This window comes from Octodon degus, unplaced genomic scaffold (genome assembly GCF_000260255.1).
Source record: "Octodon degus isolate 3935 unplaced genomic scaffold, OctDeg1.0 scaffold00008, whole genome shotgun sequence".
NCBI classification, from domain to species: domain Eukaryota; kingdom Metazoa; phylum Chordata; class Mammalia; order Rodentia; family Octodontidae; genus Octodon; species Octodon degus.
Window position 1 is genome coordinate 12,949,849 of NW_004524584.1, and position 23,029 is coordinate 12,972,877.

A 23,029-nucleotide genomic window follows, 5' to 3' on the forward strand; every position below is an offset into this window, starting at 1 on the left:
GGGCTGGTGAGATGGCTCAGTGGTCTAAAGCACCTACTTAGAACAAGCTTAGCAAAGCACAAGGGACCACGGTTCAATCCCCAGCACCACATGCCAGCCAGCCCCGCCCCCTGGTGGGCTGAGCTGGCCACACACATAAATAAAATAAAAATAAATAGAAAAAAAAAGGGCTAGCCTCTAAAGATAGGTTTTATTATACTGTGTTTTGAGGCTTGCTCGCGGCATGCTTTAGACCTCACCGGTAATATATGCCAGGAGGCTGGAAGAAAAACCTCATGCTTGTGCAACTGCCTCCTCTTTGTGAATTCAGACAGACCCTTTCATTTTTAAAGCCTGAAATGGAAATCATTTATGCTACAAAGGGGGCTATGCACTTTTTGTGTGTGTGTGTGTGGAGACAAGGTCTTGTTACGTAGCTCAGGCTGGACTCAAACTCAGTGATCCTCCTGCCTCAGCCTTCCAAGTGCTGGGATTACAGGTGCGCACTACCACACACAGCTATGTACATTTATAAAGTATTAGTTATCTGTTATACTTTCATTAAGTTAGGCAAGTTCCTGTAGCTGATCAAAGATGTAGGATTAGGACCTAAATGTAATCCTTTATTTTACAGAAATTCTACAAAGAATGAAGATTTGTAAATGGGCATGAAAAATTTCTCAAGATAGAGAAGAATCAATCATATTTATTGTATGATCTCAGACAGACTAAGTACTAAGAACACAGCAGTAAAGAAACTTAGGGCTTCAGGGCTGGGGAGATGGCTCAGTAGAATAAGTGCTTCCCTGGCAAGCACAAGGTCCTGAGTTCAATCCCCCATTCTGCGAAAAACAAACAAACAAAACAACAAAAAACCCCTTAAGGCTTAATAATTGTAGTATGTACAATAGACCTCCCACTAATGGCTTTCTCAGTAAAGATAGAGTTACTATTTAATAAAAAATGCAAACATCACAAGCACCTAAAAAGAAATTCTTACATAACTAATTCTCCACTCTCAAGATGACAGTGATAACCCCAATGGTTCTATGCTTTTTTAGCATTAAGTTTTGGACATTTTTTGTGAATATGTAGAAATCTACATCTCTCTATCCAATGACATCATTTTGCCAATTTTTCATAATATATGTGTGTAATACTGGATACTCAGTAACTTTTATCCTTCTTTATACATACATACACCCATTTCCTTAGGGTAAACTTCTGTAAATGGAATGGCTAGGATGGCATATTTAGTAGTATCTATACACTACTTTCTCCAGAAAGTTAAAACCATTTGGCATTTACATGACATCTCAGTGTCTCTGTCTCTTTCTCTGGGTCTCTCAGGTCTTGCCAACTTGCCCTGGCTGGGCTTTGACTCTCAATCCTTCTGTCTCAGTTTCCATATTGCTAGCTGGGTATGGGTGTGTCATCACAATTGTTTTGGAGTTCTGAAAAACTGGGAAGGCTAAATTCTCCTGTAGTTTAAAATAATCTCAATTCTATCTTTCTCCTACTAGATTCTCTATATTCTAAAAGAAAACACCAAACTGAAAATCAAATGTAAATTTGCAACAATTACATGATTCACTTTTAAGCCTACTATGGCTTGGCCAGCCAAGCTTGGTGGTGCATGTCTGTACTCGGGAGGCTGAGCCAGGAGGATCACCCAGAGCTTTATGTCAGCCTGGGTTACAAAGTGAGTTCAAATCCAGCCTAGACTTTGTAAGGAGATCCTGTCCTTACAAAAAACTACTACTGCTGGGCGTGGTGGCTGCAAGCCCAGCACTCTGAGGTCTCACGCAGGAACATCACCATGGTTAACCATGGCTACGTAGTGAGCTCCAGGACAGCCTAAACAACATTTCAAGATCCTGTCTTAAAAAACAAACCAAAAACTACTACTAAATGGATGTGCTACATTCCTCTAAAGTTCTTCTTCTTTTTTTTTTTTGATGCTGAGGATTGAAAACAGGGGCTTCTCACTAAGTTCCTTTTTACCTAAGATAGCATCTCACTAACTTCCTGAGTTGCCCCAGTCAAATTCTTAATAAATAACAGACTTGGTGCCGGTGAGATAGCTCAGTGGACTAACATGCCTGCTTAAACAAGCTCAGGTAAGTGTGCGGACCACATTTCGATCCTCTGCACATGCTGTGCTGGCCCCACCCCCACGGCAGGCTGAGCTGGCCACAGAGTCCAGGCGCAGTGGCACATGTCTGTAATCCAGCGCACGCCTGTAATGCCTGCACTAGGGAGGCTGAAAACACGAGGATCACTATGAGTCTGAGCTGCGTAGTGAGACCCTGTAACTACTAAATACATTAATAAATATAGTAGACTTCATAGATCTTTTTTTTACTGTTTGTACTGAGATCTTAAAAATTAAGCCTATGTAAAGCAACATTTCAAAACCAAAGTATTTTCTTATAGTTGTTCCTTCAGATAATTTTTAGTTCTTTTAACAGAATGCACCAAGCTTTAAATTTCTTCTTTTCCAGCAATGAAACAAAAACAAATTATGTTAGCCATCTGCAATCTAGCTAGCATTTGTAGAATTCTGACTGAAAATCCAAGAAACCTAGAAGATTAAGCTCTTCATTTTCAAAGATTACCCAAACTCTATCAGTTCTGTGTTGGGGGATATAAAATATAATGCTTGTGCAAACATTGTATTGTCCCCTTAGTGTAAGAACCTGAAAGAGTAAAATTTGAAGGGTACAATAGATACTGTGAAAAGGGAATACACCTGTTCAAAAGGAAGCAATGAATGAAGTGAGAAGGATGGGGAAAAAGATGTAACTATTTATGTAAACAAGACAGTTTGAATAATTGTACTGTGGATTTCTGCTGGTCTGTGGAAAGAAGCAGTTAATGCTTAATTTTTTTTTTTTTTTTGTTTTTTCAACTTCTCCCCTTTTTCTCTCTTAATTTCTTATAGAGCATTTTTTCTTTCTTTCTCCAACTTTGCATGCACATATCTGGTAATCCAAACAACTATTTTTAAGACAATTCTAAGCAATACAACAAATACTGTCAAATTCACATTTTTTTTAGTGAAATTCTGTATCATTTGTTAAGTTTTTGTTTTAATACTATTTAGCACTCTCTTTAAAATATATACAATGTTTGCTTTATTTTTTTTAACCACCTATGGAAATAGAAAAAAACCTAGAATCTGTAAGACTACCTGTGCTGACCGACTAAAAAAATGATGTAGCCAAAATACCAAAATAATTTGTACCTCGCTACATTGTTATGACACCTGACACCCCACAGAGGCCTGGCCAAATGGGCTGAGAACTCTTCTGTTGTGCTGGCATGAGCATCTCACTGAAGCTATTTCCTTCAAAATGTTTCACAGACTGTGTTTTAGCAATTCATTTTCTAACACCACTCACCACTACATCAGTGAATTGGTCTCACTTCCTCCTAGGTTCTCAACCCTTTCGTTTCTGATGTCAGTCAACCCTTCTAGAACATGTTTATCACTATCACTGAGCCCACTATTAGAAAACTACAGTAGCTCCCTTAATGCTTATTGGGTCAGTTCAAACAAGACTATTAATATTAGCTAGTTAATTGGAGGAAGGGTGTTTGCACACTAGTAATACAGAATGAGATTTATTTTGGTATATTAACAGCTACTAATCTGTTTCTTCTCTTTCAAAATGTTGTTCATAATGTTTATCCTGTCTGACACATTTTTATACCTGTAAAAATTTATTATGAAAAATTTCAAATATATAAAAACATTGAGGGCAGGCCAAATAGTTCAGTGGATTAAAACACCTGCAAGTAGGCACAGGGGCCGGTTCAACTCCCGGGCCTGCCGTGCTGCCCCCAGAGGTGTGCTGAGACAGCGACTGGGCGTGGTGGTGGGCGCCTGTTATCCCAGCTCTTGGGAGGCTGTAAACAGGAAAATCACTACAAGTCCGATCTAGTAGTGAGACCCTGAACACTCTGTAAACCCTTCCCTAAAATACAGCAGAAAAAAAAAAAATTTTAAAGACATCTTTAAAAACATTGAAAACTAAAATGAAATATTCTTTAGCTTTAACCAACAATCAACTAAGAGTTAATCCATTCCACTGATTAGAGCAAATTCCTAAAGTATCAGTTGTGCATATCACATCTTAATATAGTTAAACCTTCTTTAACAATATGTTAAAAGGGATATATGAGAGAGGCCTCCTTATAAAGATAGGTGACTGGTGGTAGGAAAAGTTTAGATAAATCTTATTAATCATTTGCTAAAATCTGCCTAGTAGTGTTTAGGCTGACAATTATACACTTATTAAAAATGTTTCAACCATTGAAATGTCATTTTTTATGGCATGAGTTTGTTGACAAAATTTCTTGAGATCTCAGAAATGTAAATTTCTTATAGCAGAGCTAACTATTGGGTCTCAAAACAAACCACTAGATAGCTGGTCATGACACTGCACTCCTATGTGTGCTATGTAACCTAAAAATCAGTGAAACACAGAAGCACCCCAAAATCAGGTAAATAAAATGAGTTTAATGTTGCATAATCCAGGTTTGGGAAGATAACTTGGCAACTTAAATGCCTGCTTGGCAAGTGCAAGATCCCAACCAAGTTCAATCCCTGGTATTGCATGCTGTGCTGGGCCCAGAATCCCAGGCATGCCATGCCAACCCCAGAACCAGGTGTGGTGGTGCAAAGTTGTAATCCCAGCACTAAGGAGGCTGAGACAGAAGGATCACTGAGTCTGAATTGCATAGTAAGATCCTGTTTCAAAAAGAAAAAATAAAAATTAAATTGTATAATCCTTCATCTGAAAGGACTAATTACAATACAAAAGTGATGGCTCATATTTTAGCTCAGTGGCTCACTGCTGTTATTAGTGAATGGTCTCTCATAATGAGTAAGTAAGAGAGTCTTAAGAGTAGGGACAAAGGCCAAAAAAGCTCATCTACTCCAGTGGGATACTTCTGCAAGAGAACAATGTTGCATGTCACAGGCTAAATAGGATGTTCAGATGATTCTATTAGAACTACAAAGCATACATATTGTAAAGTCCAGCTACTAAAAAAAACTCACAAATCACTGTCAATACAATATATACCACTACAACCAAGTAAATTGTTATAAATTATACTGAAAAGGAAACTACTTTTAGAGTAACTTAAAAAGTAGCAGGGATGGAAATCTGTGACCAATTCAAACAATGATATACATTTGTAAGTTCTGTCCAGACAAAAACTAGCCTGCCTTTACTAATACAGTAAGTTACTGAGCAAAACACAAACCATTCTTTAGAACAGAAAGCTCATTAATTTCCCCACAAGCCCACTGGGATGTATTTCTTTAGACCAGCTATCTAGTGGTTTGTTATGAGACCCAAGACCTTCAATTCGACTCCTATTGCCCAAAGAACCAAAATTTTAAACTTATGATTACAAACATTTCTCAAGAGATTTTAATAATAAACAATGATTTTAAATCCTTGACACATGCTCATTCTTAGTTTTAGGAGATATTTCATCTGTATTTGGAACAAAATACTCATGTAATTAATTATGTTTTTTAAAAAAATGTGTTTAGTACAGGGTCTATAGGGTCTCAATGCGTAGATCAGACTCATAGTGATCCTCCTGCTTTCAACCACCCAAGCACTGGAATTACAGGCCAGCACCACCATGTCCAGGCACCTAGTCTCAACTGCTGGTCTCAGTGGGCCCCAGGGGCAGGGCCGGAAGGCAGGCTGGGGATCAAACATCAGCAGCAGCTGCGCTCTGCCTAAGCAGGCATTTTAGTCCACTGAGGTATCTGGCTGGACCTAATTATGGTTAAATTAGCCTGAAGACTGAAGTTAATGAATGTAACTGGCACACTAAGCTGTTCATAGTTCTTTTATAACCACATACCATGTTACATTTCCCCAGTTATTTTCACTCTCTCCTTGAGTCATCTCTATTGGTTTTCTGGACATAGCATAGCTTAACCCTGAGCTATTATACCCAGAACTCCACCACTGAACACAGTAATGCAAAATGAATGTTATTTTTTTCGTTAATAAATCTTCTATATCAATTTATTTTTTTTCCTAAGGAAATATTTCATATGATGAACACTATTGCTTTGGGGCATTTCTTCTTCTAATACTTGGTAACCAGCATAAAGTCTTCCAAAAAATATGTCCTAAAAAGAAAAATAAAAACGAAATAAAATATTATGTTCTCTAGATTTTAACAAACATCTCTTGTAGGTCATCATTTATAACTAAAACTAGTAGATTCCAATTTCCTGGGGGAAAATTATGGGTTTTTTGAGTGCAAAAAAAGTTGCATAGGGAAACATGAAAAAATACTATATAGGCTCTTACTAATTGCCCAGGTTGGGCTTGAACTTGTGATTACTTCTGCCTCAGCCTTTTGGAGTGCTGGTATTACAGGCCTGTACCATTGTTCTCACTTAAGGGGTCTCACCTCTAACATACTGGGCCAATCAGAAAACTAACATGAAGCTCTCCTGTAAAAGCAACAATGGTCTTGTACTCATCCCTGAATTCTAAAATAAAAGTAAGAAAATACAATGCCAGGGATAATGGTGCTCATCTGTAATACTGGCAATCTTGGAGGTTGAGACAAGATGATCTCAAGTTGGAGCCCATCCTAGGCAAGCTAGCAAGAGTCTGCCCCAAAATAAAAAAAATGAAAATAAAAGGGAAGAAGGTTATAAATGCAGCTCAGTGGGAAGGCCCTGGGTTCAACCTCTGACAAAAACTTATACAACCAACAGGTTCTTTAAGGGTTGCTTTAAAAAAACCAGTCAAACTCCTGAATTATGAAAGTATTAAATTCCAAGACTTCCCATTTCTGTATATGGAAGCCACAGGAAATCTATCAGTTCTCCCATTTGCTCTAGTAAGCAACGTTTAAATATTGATCCAGGGTATTACTGTTTTTTTCCTAGCTGATTTTAAGCCTAATATTTCTTAGCTATTACTTCAGCATACATATGCCTATGAATTCTTATCAATCATGCTCAAAGGAGACAATATTGGCCTTATTTTGGCTATTATTCTTTTCTATTACATAAACACTAACTTACAAACTTTTAAAAGAGGCTTAAAGGCAAATGTTTGTGAGCTAGAGAAACAGATCAGATATTTGTGAAGATCCTGAGGGACAAGACCAACAGACCCTTGAGGTTGAGGCTAGAGACACCATAAAAAAACAGGTCAAGCCAAAATCCAATCAAGTAGGGCATCCTACCTACTAGCAATCTGATACTGTATCTCCTGGCGAACAGCTGGGAAACGATGGCCACATTGTCTCTAATTCTAACATCCACAAAAAGCCCACTCTACACTTGGTGTTTTGCCTGTGAGGTAGTATCACAGAACCTTCCCTGTGCTAGCCTGCCCAGAAGTACAACTTTGACAAGATGATTCTCCTGGGGCCAGGGAGATGGCTCAGTGGCATAAGCGCTTCCCTGGCAAGCGCAAGGGCCTGAGTTCAATCCCCAGTTAAAAAAAAAAAAAAAAAAAAAAAAGGTGTGATGCCTGCCTATATCCTGGTGGTATCAGCTACAGCAAGCACTAACTACCTCCAACTCAAGGTCAAGCAAAGTTTTCCATCAGCTCATCCTTCTCTGGAAGAGTGGTATCTTTCCTATGCCTATGGCTTTTGGACCTCAATGAAGTTTGCCCTAGTTGACTGACTATATTAAAAAACAAACAAACTGATAAATAATCCGAAAGGGGGGGGGAATATAAACTATAGATGAATAGTGATACCCAAGTCAAAAGCTAAGGGAAAGGCAGATTACATTAGCTGAGGCAAAAAGCTCCCTGAAGTAAGATAGAAGTGATATAACTAAAAGATCTTGGGCTCACCTTTTCACTAATGAATCAGAGTATGTGGTCACTGACTCAATGGTAAAGTACTTTAGAACATCATTCAGAGAATTAAACAAGGTATTGTTTATAAGAGACCAACCACCCAATTTTGATATGTATCAAGTGCTATATAACACTAGGGAGAATAGAATAGAGGCTGTGATGAAAGTAAACAGAAACCTTCCTGATTCCAAGGCAACTGTGCCAAGTGGAGAATGTTATAGTTGAAGTCTTATCATAACTTGCTACTAACATTTGCTTGCAGCCATCCAATAATATGCACTTATACAAATATCTGGTTAATTTTCTTGGGTCAACCTTGCACAGAATTTAAAATTTATAAGACAAAAATTCAACTGTCTCATTGGTTATTTATTACTAATACAGCCAGCCTACTTTTTACCAGACCCACCCATAGCCAAGTCTATGAATATTTTCAAATTTAAAACTTTTTGTTATGAAAAATTTCAAATAAGCACAAAAGTGAAATTGAATACAGAATTCCATTTACTCATTGTTTCAAAGATTACCAAGTCCATCTTGTTCCCTTATTACTTCCTTCCCATTCTAAAGCCAAGTTAAACCTATCATTTCATCCATAAGGCTAACATGTAGCTGTAACAAGACTGTTCTAAAAATCAAAATGTGTGCATTTTAGATGCTGCTTTTTCTTAAGAGGAAGGGGTGATTAGTCCAGTATTTTGTCCTTTCCTACCATTCCCATTCCCAAATGGAAAAACTATCATCCAATCTGAATTAATTTTAGTACTCTTCAACTTCACTCCAAACTCAAAGTATTTTTTTAAAAAATGAACTCATGAGCAATCTAATCTTACATATTTTTATTTGAAGGCACTTAAAGGCAGATAATAAAATATGACAGTTCAACACTGACAATATCTAAAGTTATTTTAAATAATATAATTTCTGATATTTGACTGAAGACTGACAAGAAACTTTGTTTCTTTAAAGCTTTTTCCTCTATTAAATTTCCTAAAGATGATTAAATTTATATAATGAGAACTGGTATACTTATGAAATCAGAAGCCTAAAATTTCCATCAAATGCCAAGTACTGCTTCGTTAATACAATTCTTTTACATAATCAACAGTCATGAAAATTGCATACTATTTACAGCATGTGAACATTATTTAAGATTCATACAAGAGTTTAGACAGCACACAAGAGGCTGATGCAGGGGACTGCTGTGAGTTTGAAAGCACGGGCTACACACCTAATTCAAGCCCAGCCTGAACTACACAGGGAGATCCTGTCTCAAAAAAAAAGTTTAGAGAACTAGTAACTATTCATAATCACACCAACTTCCAAATTAAAAATATTTACTAGATGTTTATTTTGTACCAGCCCCTGTTCTTTAAGCCACACATGTTAATTTATGTAATGCCCCTAACTTCATAAGAAATATACTATTTCTGCTAGACCAAAAGGATTAAACTTGCCAAAAACCTCCAACAAGAAAACTGAAGTTTCAGGGGAAAATACAAAACAAAACAAAACAAAACAAAACAAAAACAAACAAACAAAAAACCACCTGAAGCAAGATTCATGCAATTCCAGAACCCTCGTATTCTTATCAATCACTGCTCTTTAACACTTGATGCATTCTGTTTTAATCATTTGCAGTCCATATTATATATTAGAATGACATACTGAAATATATTTTAAGATGTTATAGTTAGCAAACATAAAATATATTTAACAGGTTTAATATTTTAAAAGATTTAATATTTTATTTAAAACTTAAGTAATTTCAATTTTAAATGACAGTTAAAAACCAGGCAACAGCTTTTCTAATTAGTAACATTTCAAGGAAACTTTTAAGAAATGTTAATTGTGAGCTCTCTTGATTTTATGCAGCACCAGTACCCCAGCCTATCTGAACTGACCAGACAAAAATATGACTAACATTACAAGAAAAAGTATTACTACAGAAAGTTTCTTATCTCAAGTTGATTGTTCTTAAGTCAAAAAATTGTGGTTGCTAAAAAATAGAAAACTACACACTCCTCTTCCATAGCATGTTCCTCTTCTTTGGGATAAAAATATACCTTATTTATTTAAAACTCTAGAAGGAAACAGTAACTTCAAATGAAATAAAACTTAAATGCTTCTTAAAACAAATATTTTGAATATTCGTGCTCAATTATCTAGTCTTATGTATAGAAGGGAGAAAAGAGGGTGAAAGAGTAGGGCAGAAACTAAATTTTTCTGACTACAACATCTTTGTTAACTTCATTTAGTGCTACATAAGTATCTTGGGCTGGCCAGATAGCTTAGCTGATTAAAGCACCTGCTTAGGCAGACGCAGGGACCATGATGGGGTTCAATCCCTGGCTTGCCATCCCAGCCCCATCCCCAGAGCGCACAGGTGATTGAGACAGGGTGTGGCTCTCACCTGTAATCTCAGTGCTTGGGAGGCTGAAAACAGGAGGATCATTAAAGAGTCCAATCTGTAGTGAGACCCTGTACTTCATAAATATGTAAAAATACATACACACATACATATGCATCTTACATAACTGCTGCACAAAAAGTAATCCCTCAAAAATCTGAAAGTAAAATGAAACAAATCAAGCTGGTGGCATAGCCACATAGAATCATTCTAAGTGATTTCAAAACCCTGTAATTTTCAAGATCTCTAAAGGGATATACCCTAAGGGCGAAAAAGAAACAAAACCACACAACTGGGGCACCATTGACTTACATAATTAAGAGCCTTGAATTCTGGTTCAACCACTCGACTGTCTGACCAAGCAAAGTACAAAACTTCCTCAGACAGTTTCCTCATTTGTAAGATGTTATTAGTACTATACCAACTGTATGGGGGTAAGAGAAGATTAGATGGTCAAACAAGTTTAAAATGGTACCTATAGCAGGCTAGTGGCACAGAAGCGTAACCTCAGCACTCTTGAGAGGCTGAGGCAGGAGGATCAAAAGTTCAAGTGTTACCCAAGCAATTTAAAAAGATACTATCTCAAAGGACAAAGCAAAAACCCCACAACAGTGTGGTACTGTAGGTCAGGGCAAAGGCCCTGGGTTCATTCCTCAGTACAAGGGGAAGTCAAAAAGAAACAAAGACAAAAACAAGTTTAGGATTAAACAGCCAAAGACAGGACAACGTGAATGTCAAAAATAGTGATGGCAAGATATTGTAATGCATCAGACATGTTTAAAACCACGAGCACAAGGCACCAATTCTCTAAGGAATACAAATTCTCTATGAGGAATGTTATCACTATGTATATCTAAAATGTACCAATAAAAAATTTTAAAACATGCAAGTACACAAGGTAAAAAAGAGACGAAAATACCTATTTTTTTTGTACCCAAAACATATCTCAGAATAGCCAAATAATAAACAACAGAATATTGCAAACTGAAGTGATAAAATTTCCTCATTTTATAAGCATGAAGGAAAAAAATGGATGTAAGCCAGTGACTCTCGGTTGTTTGAGAACTTGCAAAAGTCCTTAGATTCTTTCATGGGGTAGGTGTAGGTGAGGTCTTCCCTTTTCAATCTATATTATCTGTGTTAAGACCAGATTTTCTGTATCAAAACCAACCAAAACAATGTATTACAACAAAGGCAGAAGCAGTTATGAAAAAGCAGCTGTCCTCTATCAAGCCAGATACTAAAGGAATTTTTAAAAAAAGGGAATACTCCTTTAAAAACTTTGTAAAAAAAATAAATAAATAAAAATAAATAAATAAATAAAAACTTTGTAAATCAAGTTACTTTTCAGTAAAAATTATTTTACACCAAAAGAACTTATCAATTATGCTTAAATAATTTAAATTTCCTTCCTTTTTAATTTCAAACATGTGAAGTCTTGACAGATACAGCCCCCATAAACAAGATTTCTTCGGGACCTCCAAGTTTTATGACCTTAAAGTTTAAGAATGGCTGACCTGTGGTGGGAGAGATAGCTCAGGGGACTAAAGGCAAGGGACTGTAGCTCAATCCCTGAGCCTGAGCTGGCCAGAGTGAGTCCAGGCATGGTGGTGCACGCCTGTAGTGCCAGCACTAGGGAGGCTGAAAGGAGGATTACAACAAGTCTGAGCTGAGTAGTGAGACCCTGCAACAACCAAATACATTAAAAAAAAAAAGAATAGCTGACCTATACAGTGAATATCAACAGCTGCTTATCACACAGACAAGCAAACACTATACAACTCAATGATTACAGTACACAATACCATTACAATATATGCTTGCACTTTATCACTAATTTACATGAAATATAAGGCAAGAGGAGGTCATATAATAATGGAATGTAATAAATGCTTCTAACCTTTAAAATTAAAAAAGGAGGTTCTATAAAACATTTCTTCAACAAGTATACTACTCACAGAAAAAGAACTTATGACGAGTCAAACTTATTTACAAAGCCCAGCACAGTGCCAAACAGATTGGAGGGCTAGAGAGTAAACCCATGGCCTTATGTATGCTACTTTTGGGCTGTATCTCCAGCTGCCTCAAATGGAACATTTTAAGCTAATAGTTTCATAGAATCCAAAGGGAGTCTTTGTATTTTGCTGTAACTGGATTTTTTGTTTGTTGAGACAGGGTCTCACTGTGTACTTCAGACTGGCCTTGTACTATGTGACCCAGGCTGGGCTCAAACTCATGGCACTCCTCCTGCCTCAGCCTTCTGAGTGATGGGATTACAGGCATTCACCATCACAGGAGGCTGTAACTGGAATTTTTCATACCTCCCCCCCAAATCAAATCTGTATTTCCTGCTTCCCATACTATTACATAAAAAGAAAAAAAGGCATTCTAAAAATCACTCACTTGGAAATAGGGGTTCACAGGAACTAAAAGATGGGCTAGCACAGACGAGACTGGAATAAGCAAGACTCTGGAATCAGAAGAACTCTAAAGAAAAATGGGATTACTGGGAAGGGACTCAAAGTTTCAAGATCCTCTATAATTAAGGTGAACATATAATTTATGACCCAAACTGGGACATTTCTTAAGAATGGAAAGGGGGGGCACTATTACTAATTATGGTGGAAAAGCAGATATAAACACAGAATTGCCCTAGGAAAACTAAGACATGGTTACTATTCATCAGTGATTCATTTTTATAAAAGATACAACTCAAACCTTGAGTATTAGGAACATGTTAGTAGTATTACAGAATAAAGAAAAACTAAGGTTTGCCTAAAAATTACTTTTCATTTAACTAGCAGTTGTTTCATAAAGTGAAATGTCTATTTCTCTTCTAGTTGTTCAGTGTACTATACAAACTGCAGCATTCCATTCATACTAACTGTGCATGATAAACTATAAAAAGCTGTACACTACCCTTTACCTTGATTCTCTAAAAATATATTTCCACGGGAATCAACACATGGCCTACTAGGCTCTGTATCAATTCATGAACTGATATACTATTCCAGCAACACTTTAAATATTAATGGCCTAAGGGTTAAATAAGAGTGAGGTAAAAACGTTTGGGTCAGGTTGACTAAGCCCAATAAGAGTTGAGCTTGGAGGTTTGCTTCATTACATACTTGTCCTAAGTGTTATGGCTAGAGTAATTTCTAAAGAGGTTAGCATAATTTTCATTTCTTTGGGTTTTCAGTAAGTGGTTTTAGTACAACTTACATAACATGCCACTGGCCAGGCATAATGACACACACCTATAATCCCAGCACTTGGAGGGCTGAGGCAGGAGGATCACCATGAGTTTGAGGCCAGGCTGAACAATAAAAAACCCTGTCTCAAAAAAGATAGAACCCAACCAACCAACCAACCAACCAACCAACCAAAACCCTTCAAAACACTAACACAGCATGCCATCAATGAGGTTATGAAGGGGCCGGGGAGATGGCTCAGTGGAATAAGCGCTTCCCTGGCAAGCGCAAGGGCCTGAGTTCAATCCCTGGTTCCGCAAAAAAAAAAAAAAAAAAAAAAAGGTTATTAACTGCTTGCTAAATAAATCTTAAAATACTTCATGCCATTTTGTTTTTATAAGGTTTTTAAATAATGGACGTTTTTCAATAAAAATAGCTTAGGGAGCAAGATGGCACATGCCTATAATTGCAACATTCTGGGAGGCTAAGGCAGGATGATTACAATTTAAACTCAGCTCAGACAATTTAGTGAAAACCCATCTTAAATTCAAAATATTAAAAATGGCTGGAGGTAGGTCAGTAAAAAGGACCTGGGTTCAATCACTACTACTGAGGGGAAGCCCAAATATGAAACTATGTATAATTTAGTATACAGATCCTATAAATTTTAGTCTCTTCTTAAAATATGCATTGATACTGTCAACACACTCCTGTTTTGTTCTGTTACTAAATTAGTAATTTTAAATAATGATATTCTGGAAAGAAAACAGAACAAGGCAGTACGGGTTGGGTGTGGGTGAAGGAAGGAGAACTTCTCCAAGTTCTAGACAGCCTGAGATACATGTGAGCCCATCTCAAAAAAAATACAGGAAAAGTGTTTTTTTCTATCCCAAACATTACAATAAACACATTTATTTTTAAAATAAGCATCTCTAACACTCTTTCTACCTGGGTTCTCTAACAAAACAAGCCAACTCAACACTCCACAACAAAGGAAAATGTAGCATAAATGCATGAGCAGTATAATTGCCAAAGATCCTTCCAAGTTTTCTCATTAGTAAAATCATTCTTGGATAGCAAGAACGTCTAAACAGTTATTAACTGCAGATCACCTTCCTTCACAGCAGCTGTGAAAGTATAGACTATATGTGTTGTGGCATGCACAGAAGTCAGTAACAGAAGCAGTTTTCAAAAACAAGCTGAAAAAAAAAAAAAAAAAACCAAAAAACAAAAAACAAAAAACCCATGGAAATAAATAGGGGTAGGGGTGAGGATCTAATAACAAAATATTAGATAAGTAATGGGTAGAGTTGTAGTACAATGAAATCCCTCAGGATGTGTGTTAAAATCAATGTCAACAGTACTAAATATGCTAACGTGATTCTAGAACATCTTAATCAGATCACCGCAGCTAAGAATTACAAAATAATTATCTTAAAATATACAGTAGCACACACATCTTACACGATTACTATTTGAGTGTTCCGAATAGGAGTAGGGAGAGGAAAAGCTCACCATCAGAAGACAGCAATAAAAATAGGAAAAATAAAACTTCTTGTTTTGGTGGGTACTGTTGGATAAAAAAGGTTTGAAGAACAACTTATAACTTACAGAACCCAGAGCCAAAAAAACAAATTTGTATTCAAAGAGCTAATTTTAGGGCCTGGGGAGATAACTCAGTAGAATAAGCTTGCCCGGCAAGCACAGGGTCCCGAGTTCAATTCCAGGTACCGCAAAAAAAAAAAAAAAAACCACCAAACAGATAATTTTAGCACTAAGTTAGTGAGGCCATATACACAAAGGTTTAAATTTTAAATCTTACCTTAGTTATAAATGCAAGTTTCACAAATTAGTAATTTCCAACAAAAACTGTAAATATTATTCACAGAAGAGATTCCACCTTTTTTCGGGCTAATAATACACTGGCATCTGGTGGTAATAATTGTGTGATCAGCCAATGAAAATTAAGTTTGTTTAAATCTTTTCTTTAAGGCTAACAATATGAAGAGAGTAGAGGGCACCAAAGTTACATGATCTCTATCACTACACACGTTTAAAATGGTGCTAAATTAGTTTCATGTTTAAGTAAATGTAAACAAATCTACATCCTAGCCATAATAAAAATCACATTAGCCCATCCAATTTTCTCCCTTTGTCCTAGTTTCTTTTTTGCTGGGAAGAGGCGTAGTGGGATAATAATAGCAGGAAATAAGGTGGAGCAGCTGCACAGTCAAGATGAGATACCGCGTTTGTGTTTCACCTCCATTCTAGCCTACTGCTGGCTAGGTCTTACTGAAAATGAGATTAGCTGTTTTGGGAGACATAAGCTATTAAAACCTCTGGAACCAAGATACGGTTCCTTATTCTTACTGTGCTAGGAACTTTTTAGGGTCTTTAGCAAAACTCAAACAACAGGAGCTATGCTGAAGAGATCTGTAATTATTTGGGAAGGGGGTGGGCAAAAAGGATGTTTACTAATGCTGGCAATAACTGGTATAAATGGGGCTTGACTTAGATAGCTTCTTTTTAATTCCACAAATTATTTCTATTTTCATAGATTATAACTACATTTCTGTAGCAGTCAAGTACTGTAGCTTCTTAACTTTTATGTTAATGCTGTTGCTACTTTACTGATGAGAGACAGACTTCTAACTATGGCAGTGACAATTATTCAAATTTCCCTTTTCAGGTCAAGATAGTAATCTTGTAACTGCCAAGATTTTTATACTTAAAAATATAGTATCTTTTATTTATAAACAAACAAAACAACAAAAAAAATCAACAAACCAATTCGGTCAGATTTGCTTAAATAGTAGTATGTATTCAAGGCAGTATTTTGGATATCTTGTTAGGTCAGAACAATCTCTTTGCTAATTTGTAAACAGAAATTATCGTTCCAGTTCTCTTTTTTGTTTCATACACTATGGATAAAATGGAAAACCTTAAGGTTAGCTTAACATTACAATACAGGTGGTATTCCATTCAAGCAACAGACTGTTCTTAGAAAACTAAGTTCAATTATTTCTAAAAAACAAAAAGGACTTCATCCTACATTGCTTCACAAAGGAGGAACCTCTTTGTAATCCAAATAATTGCTATGTAATTTGTCTGTGACTGCCAATTCTTTATGGTACTATTTGACATTTATTTTTATAATAAAAATACTGTTTAGGATACCAATCCTTGGAAAACTTTAATAAAAACATTTAATGTAACAGGGACCCAAATATTGAAATATTTTATGATTTTGCTATAAAAGGGCCAGATAAGTTACACATCTCCTCTACTTCCAGGATTTATGTTAAGTTTAATAAACTGGATGTAACCATCCTACCTTCAGCTGGGAGTTAAGCACAAACTGAAGAAGGTAGAGGCTAAACAAAAATGTGAAGGAGTAATCTCCAGGAAATATAGACGAGGCTAAAACAATGTGATCTTTCTTACAGCATTTTACATAATGGAGACCCAAGACACAAATGCTGGGTGGTATTCTCTCATCTCACTGAATAAAATTGGAACTAACAACATGCTACTATTCCACATAGGAAACAAATTATTCTACATATTCTGGCCTAATCCCAATCCAAAAACAGACATGTACTAGAATATGAGTTTAACTTGGATAGAATATTCTTTCCCATTTAATAGAATTCAACTGGCAGATCTATAGACCTGGCCTACTCAAGAGGTGACTTGCAAAATATAGGAGGGTGGAAATGATGGGACTTATTTTAACAGCGCTTTAGTCGTTTACTTTTCCTTGGAGGAGAAAGGATCCCTACCAGATCACTCCAGGATACAGGAAACTTGGGTTTAACAATATATGGTTGGCATAAATTCAATGCTCGAGTGGGAACCGAAATGATTTCTTTAATTGTATGTCAAACTGAATAATCTCCCAGGAAAATGAACCTCCTCCTCCAGTTCTTTCCTACCTCCCGCCCCTCCCCCATCAACACTGCCTCCCTGCTGTGCACAGAGCCCTTTGTCCTGCCCTGCACTTATCTAGCTGTTTGGCCATATTGACAGGCCTACTGGAGACATAATAAGGGAGTCAGGCTGACATAAGCAGCTGGCAATTTGAAACAAAAATCTTCTTTTTCTACTCAGACCAAATCCTCCTGCAGAGGTCTGTGGCTCCTCCCAGGCTTCTATATTTTTCAAGCAGAGTAGTAAGGAATTCAGCATCTCCCCCTGATTAGGTAGCACAAATGAAAAACTTGATTTCCTTGATACAAACTCATAATGTACAAATTCCTATAGCTACTGTGTGTGATCATAATATAGGCTGAAACTATCCCCAGCTCTGGGTGTGTATACATAACAAAAAGTAGGAAACAATTATTTTTTCAATTTCCTGTTAAAACTCTGGGAATCTTCATATGACAGGACAGGAGCACAGAAGAGGTAAGAAGCTACAGACACATACATCAAATAAATCATCTTTTATAATCTGTTTTTTTAAAACTAAGATTCCAAAAAGCACAAAATTCACTTTTCTTGATTTCATATCAGACACTTAATATGACTTTGCTTTATTAAATAAAGTATTCAGCAAATAAAATGACAGAAAAAACTGAGGCAGGATGGAGTCAGAAAATTCTCTGCTCAGAGAACATGTATAGACTGAGACCTAGCTGTTATTATTATTATTTTTTACCCCACAGATCCCTTTAGTGAGTATTAAGACTCTAAGCAGGTATAAGAATTCTCTAAAATGATGTTCAAACAGCACAACTCACAAAGTTCTTGGGCAGCTTTTACCCAACTTACAATTGAATACACAACAGGACAATTTAGATAAAAAAAGGAAATTATATTGTACCTTTCATAACCTTCCCTGAATATTAATCATTAGAGAAATCAATCATTACATCAAGTTAAAGGTCACAATGCCATTTTATCTTGAATTTGGAATTCCTGGCAGTAAGGAATGGCATTAGTTCTGTCCATCATAGATACATTACACTTATTTTCTATGGCACGAAAGAATACTTTAAATCTAACGGCTACCAGTTGTGTTAGTATATACAAATTTTGCAGTCAAACTGTTTCACATCTTAACTAAAATACACCTCTCAAGAAATCCTAGTTTTCAAGCTAGGCTTGGTGGTATAGGCATGTGCTAATCCTAGTACTCTGGGAGGCTGGGGCAGGACTGCAAGTTCCAACCCAGGCTGGACAACTAAGTTAAGACCCTATCTCAAAATTTTAAAAACAAGTGGAATGCAGCTCAGTGAGAAGGCCATGGGTTCAATACTCCAGTACCACCAAAGAAGAAATTCTAGTTTTTAGTTTTCAGCCAGACACAATGGCACACCTGTAGCCCTAGTACTCTGGGAGGCTATGCAAGGTGGATTACAATTCAAGCCCACATTGGGCAATAAAGTGAGAACCTGTATCAAGATGCATATCTACCTTCTATACAATTTTCCCCAGTCAAAGGTAAAAATGAAATACTTGCCTTAAAGGACAAGCATAATTTCAGCGAGTATGTAAGTCCCTGGATGCAAGACACAATCAAAAAACAAAAAATTTCAAGTATATTACTTTCATAAATCCTAGTATAAGCCCTCAGAATGATACTGTAACCACAATGACTTCCAAAAATTAGGAAATACAAGTGCAAAGGCAAATTATTTTATAAGGTAATGTTCACATTATACATTATGCAGTAATTTTAACAAAAACTATCTTAAACTACAAGTACATGAGACAACCAATGTAAATAAAATTATTTTATCTATTATGGTATCTTATGCATGCGATAATTATTAAAAATCATAACCACCCAAAATACTACCCATTAAAAATTGTTTTATAGGTCTGCCTTTAGCACTGGTAACATGAGCCATATTTGTGAATGACAAAACACTCTCTACTCTTTTTGCTTCCCTGACACATAAGACAGAATAATACTTCAAATTATGGGCATGAAGTGGGATTTAGGTACATTTATACAAAATTGAACAAATCAAAACCTGAGAGGGAAAAAAAAAGCAATAGAGTGCAAGGGTCTTGGGAGGAAAAAAAATGTGGGCACATGTTGGTTCTGCATGTAACTGGTGGCGTATGTGGTAGGCCTTCTTATAGTAGTAGTGCCACACTCAACTGTTGTGCTTATTCAGAAATCAGTCTCTGTTCAAGAGTTGTGGGGGAGGGGAAACCACATAAGGGACTCAGGCTGTATGCTCAGTATCCTTATTCAATTCCTAAATTTTCCTTCAGGGTTATCCTATATTTCAAGTAGATTATGGCTTAAGATACATCCTAGAAGACTAATTCCAACAAGAATGTAGTGAATTAAATTTATAGGCAAAACACCAACCCCCCAAAAAAAAACCCTGAAGAGATGCCTAGATACCAATATATTAAGAAAACATTTGTATTTACAAGCAACTCCAAAAAGGGTAACTCTTTTTAGAGCTTAACATTTCAAGTTTAGTAAACCGTGTAGCGAAACATTTATTCCAATAAGACAATATGAACTAATCAATGCAAAGAGACCCAAAACAAAATATCAAATCTGACTCAATGATCAGAGATGGAGCAAACCGTATCAGCTGTGGGAAATAAAATAAAATCCGACTTCCCCTCTATTACAGTTTCAGGAAGATCTGTAAATTCTAATTACCTTGGTTTTAAATGGATTTTAAAAATACCTCCCAACTTTCAGTCCTATTCAACCATAAAACAGATAAAATCTGCTTAAAAAAAAAAAAACACTAAACTAAAACCAACCAACCAAAACCAAATCTTATGATCCAGTTTCCAGATGCTGATATCTATATATGAATAGAGGGTTATGAATTACTAATTCTCATCTCCCTAGCAATAAAAGGCAAACCAGCTCAGCAGCGAAAATTCCCAGGAAAGCAAGGCTTCTTCTTAGTCCTGAAGCAGTCAGTCATCGCATTGCCTAAGTGCAGCTCCCTGCAGCCAACAGCATTAATGGACGCTGCACTGCTGTCCTTCCCTGGAGACAGCAGCCAGCACTACTCAAGCTTCTCACGTAGCAACCAGAGCTCCAGAGCTAGCAGCTGCTGCTGCCTTGTATACTCACCCTGTGATCCAACACAGGAACAACCTTCTCTTTACCCCACCCCCACTCCTTACCCACTTATTTTTTTTGGGGGTGCTCCAGGCTAAAAGGGCTAGAATTATGTTTTTAGAGCGAAACAATATTAAGGTCACTCTTTTACACTGAACTCTTTTATTAGAAAAATCAACATTTACCAAATTCCAAACATTTGTTTCAATTAAGCCAGCAATTTAGGAGCAAAGATTAAGCTGTAGTATTTATAGGACAATTTTCTAAGCACTCAACAGTCGAATTTAAATTTGCAGCTAGATACATCCTGTGCCATGTCCTACCAAAGGACATAATTCATTTTTCTACACATAATAACAGTCTGAGTTAACCTTAAGGACTCTAATCCCATAACGGGCCAGAATATTTGGCTAAAGAAGAGAAGAAATGATTCTCCTGAGAATGCTTGAAGAAAAAACAAGAAAAGGTTTTCTGTGTCCTCCAAAGGGCCCGTAGACCTCTGATGATGTATTTTCCGCCTTGGCCCTAGCTCAGATAGCACACATCCAAAAATTATCCCTTGTAACTTTCTTCTGAATGACCTAAAAACACTAGTAACATAAAGTTAACCATTAAAAATACTTTATCCCAAATTTAGAGCACACAGAAAGTCTCCTGAAAAAGCTCAACACATAACTCAGCTGGATCCTCCACAATCAAAAATATGCCCAAGAGAACCGTAAATGTGACCTTGGTCACAAAAACCCCAACTTCTTTAGTCAAGGATGAAGGAAATCAGAGAACCTGGGGATTCTTTCAGTACTATGAGCAAACAAAAATTGGAGAATGAACTTAGGTACAGACAAAGCAGTGACACCACAGCTCTGGGCAAGAAGTGAGTTACTGGTGAACACATTGCACAAGTAACATGAGAAAGCAGAAAATGCAGGTCATACACGCACCCCTGACCCAGACCAGCAGAGCTGGCTGCAGCATCAGGATCCAGGAGAAAGACCACTTATTTCAAAGGGAGATGAGCAGAGAGCTCTATAGAATCAATTAGCATAGAAGGGGCTTTCCCAGCAGTTAAAAACTTTCCCTTCTCACGCGATTCATCTACTTAAACCAGGGCTTTTTCCCATCACTATTGACTTCACATTTTGCTTTGCACGCAAACCGAATGAGAACTCATAAAGCATGTATTTTTCTGCTCTGAAAAACGTTCTCAAAAGATCGTTCTCCACGCCCAAGGCAGGGAAAACGACAAAATCTGGCTCAACTCCATGCTGTAACCCCACAGATTCAGTGGGGAGATCTCAGATATCCGGGAGCATTCGCCACACGGAGCCCAAGAATATGAGGTGGGGGTGGCGAAGGTAATGTCTTCAGTGTGGGAAAGGAAGCAGCCATCTGAGAAGGCGATTCGAGAACGAAAGGGAAGGCGTCCTGAAGATCATGGAGAGGACTAGAGCCATCAGAGTTGTCACAAGGCCGCAGGAACGGGGGTAGGGAAACAGAAATAGCAGTGTGCCCGTGTTTTTCGGAAAGGGAACGTGAGGCCTACCCTCCAGGCAAAGGTGAACGTGGAGCAGGCAGTTCCCAGGGTGGGGAGCTATGGGGGAGGGGAGCGTCCTGCCCTGGAAAGGCACGAAAGGGGAGTGGAGTCGGCTCGATCGGGGGGGGGGGGACCGTCTGCCGGGAGAAGAGGGGCTGCGGCGTGTAGGGATGAGGGAGGCAGTATCCTCCTGTTGGGCCTGGGAGTACGGGGCCCGCGTCCCGAGGACGCAAGCGCGGGGAGACGGGCGAGGTGACCCTTCCTTCCTTTCCCGGGGCTCGATGTGAGAGTCGGGGTCTCTTTCCTGTCGGACCCTTACCTTGTCCCAGGCGCGGCCGGGGCCTGGGCCCGGGCTGCGGCGCACGGCACTCCCGGGAGGCAGCAAGACTCGAGTTAGGCCCAACGCGGCGCCACGGCGTTTCCTGGCCGGGAATGGCCCGAACCCGTGTGGTGGGGGTGGGGGACAGAAAGGCGGAGCGAGCCGAAGGCGGGGAGGGGGAAGGGCCAGGGAGGGAGGGGGCCGGCGCTACTGTGTTGGCGGACTGGCGGGACTGGGGCTGCGTGAGTCTCTGAGCGCAGGCGGGCGGCGGCCGCCCCTCCCCCGGCAGCGGCGGCGGCGGCAGCAGCGGCAGGAGCTCACTCACCCCGCTGCCGGAGCGGAAACGCCACTGACCGCACGGGGATTCCCAGCGCCGGCGCCAGGGGCACTCAGGACACGCCCCCTCCCGCTTCACGATTGGCCTCTCCGCCCACCGCCCCGCACCCATTGGCCAGCTCGCCGCCAATCAGCAGAAGCCGCCGGGGCCGCCTAGAGAAGAGGCTGTGCTCTGGGGCTGCGGCTCCTCAGAGAGCCTCGGCTAGGTAGGGGAGCGGAACTCTGGTGGGAGGGAGGTCCGGTGGTCTGGGGGAGGGGTGGCTGAGGTGGGCCGACTGTGGCTGGGAATCGCCTTCTCCAGCGGGATGTCGGAATAGGACGGTTTAACTATTTGG

The 23,029-nt window shown here is 38.4% G+C and overlaps 1 protein-coding gene across 14 annotated transcripts in view; it reads right to left on the reverse strand.

Moving 5' to 3' along the window:
- Setd5 (SET domain containing 5) overlaps nt 1-22,700 on the reverse strand; it is a 77,089-nt gene extending 54,389 nt beyond the window's left edge. For all 14 annotated transcript variants that reach the window (XM_004625050.3, XM_012517749.2, XM_023705544.1 and 11 more), the window contains exon 1: nt 22,359-22,700. The gene's annotated coding sequence lies outside the window, so the exon portion shown is untranslated. The remainder of the gene's footprint in view (nt 1-22,358) is intronic.
- Between the last annotated feature and the right edge of the window lie 329 nt (nt 22,701-23,029).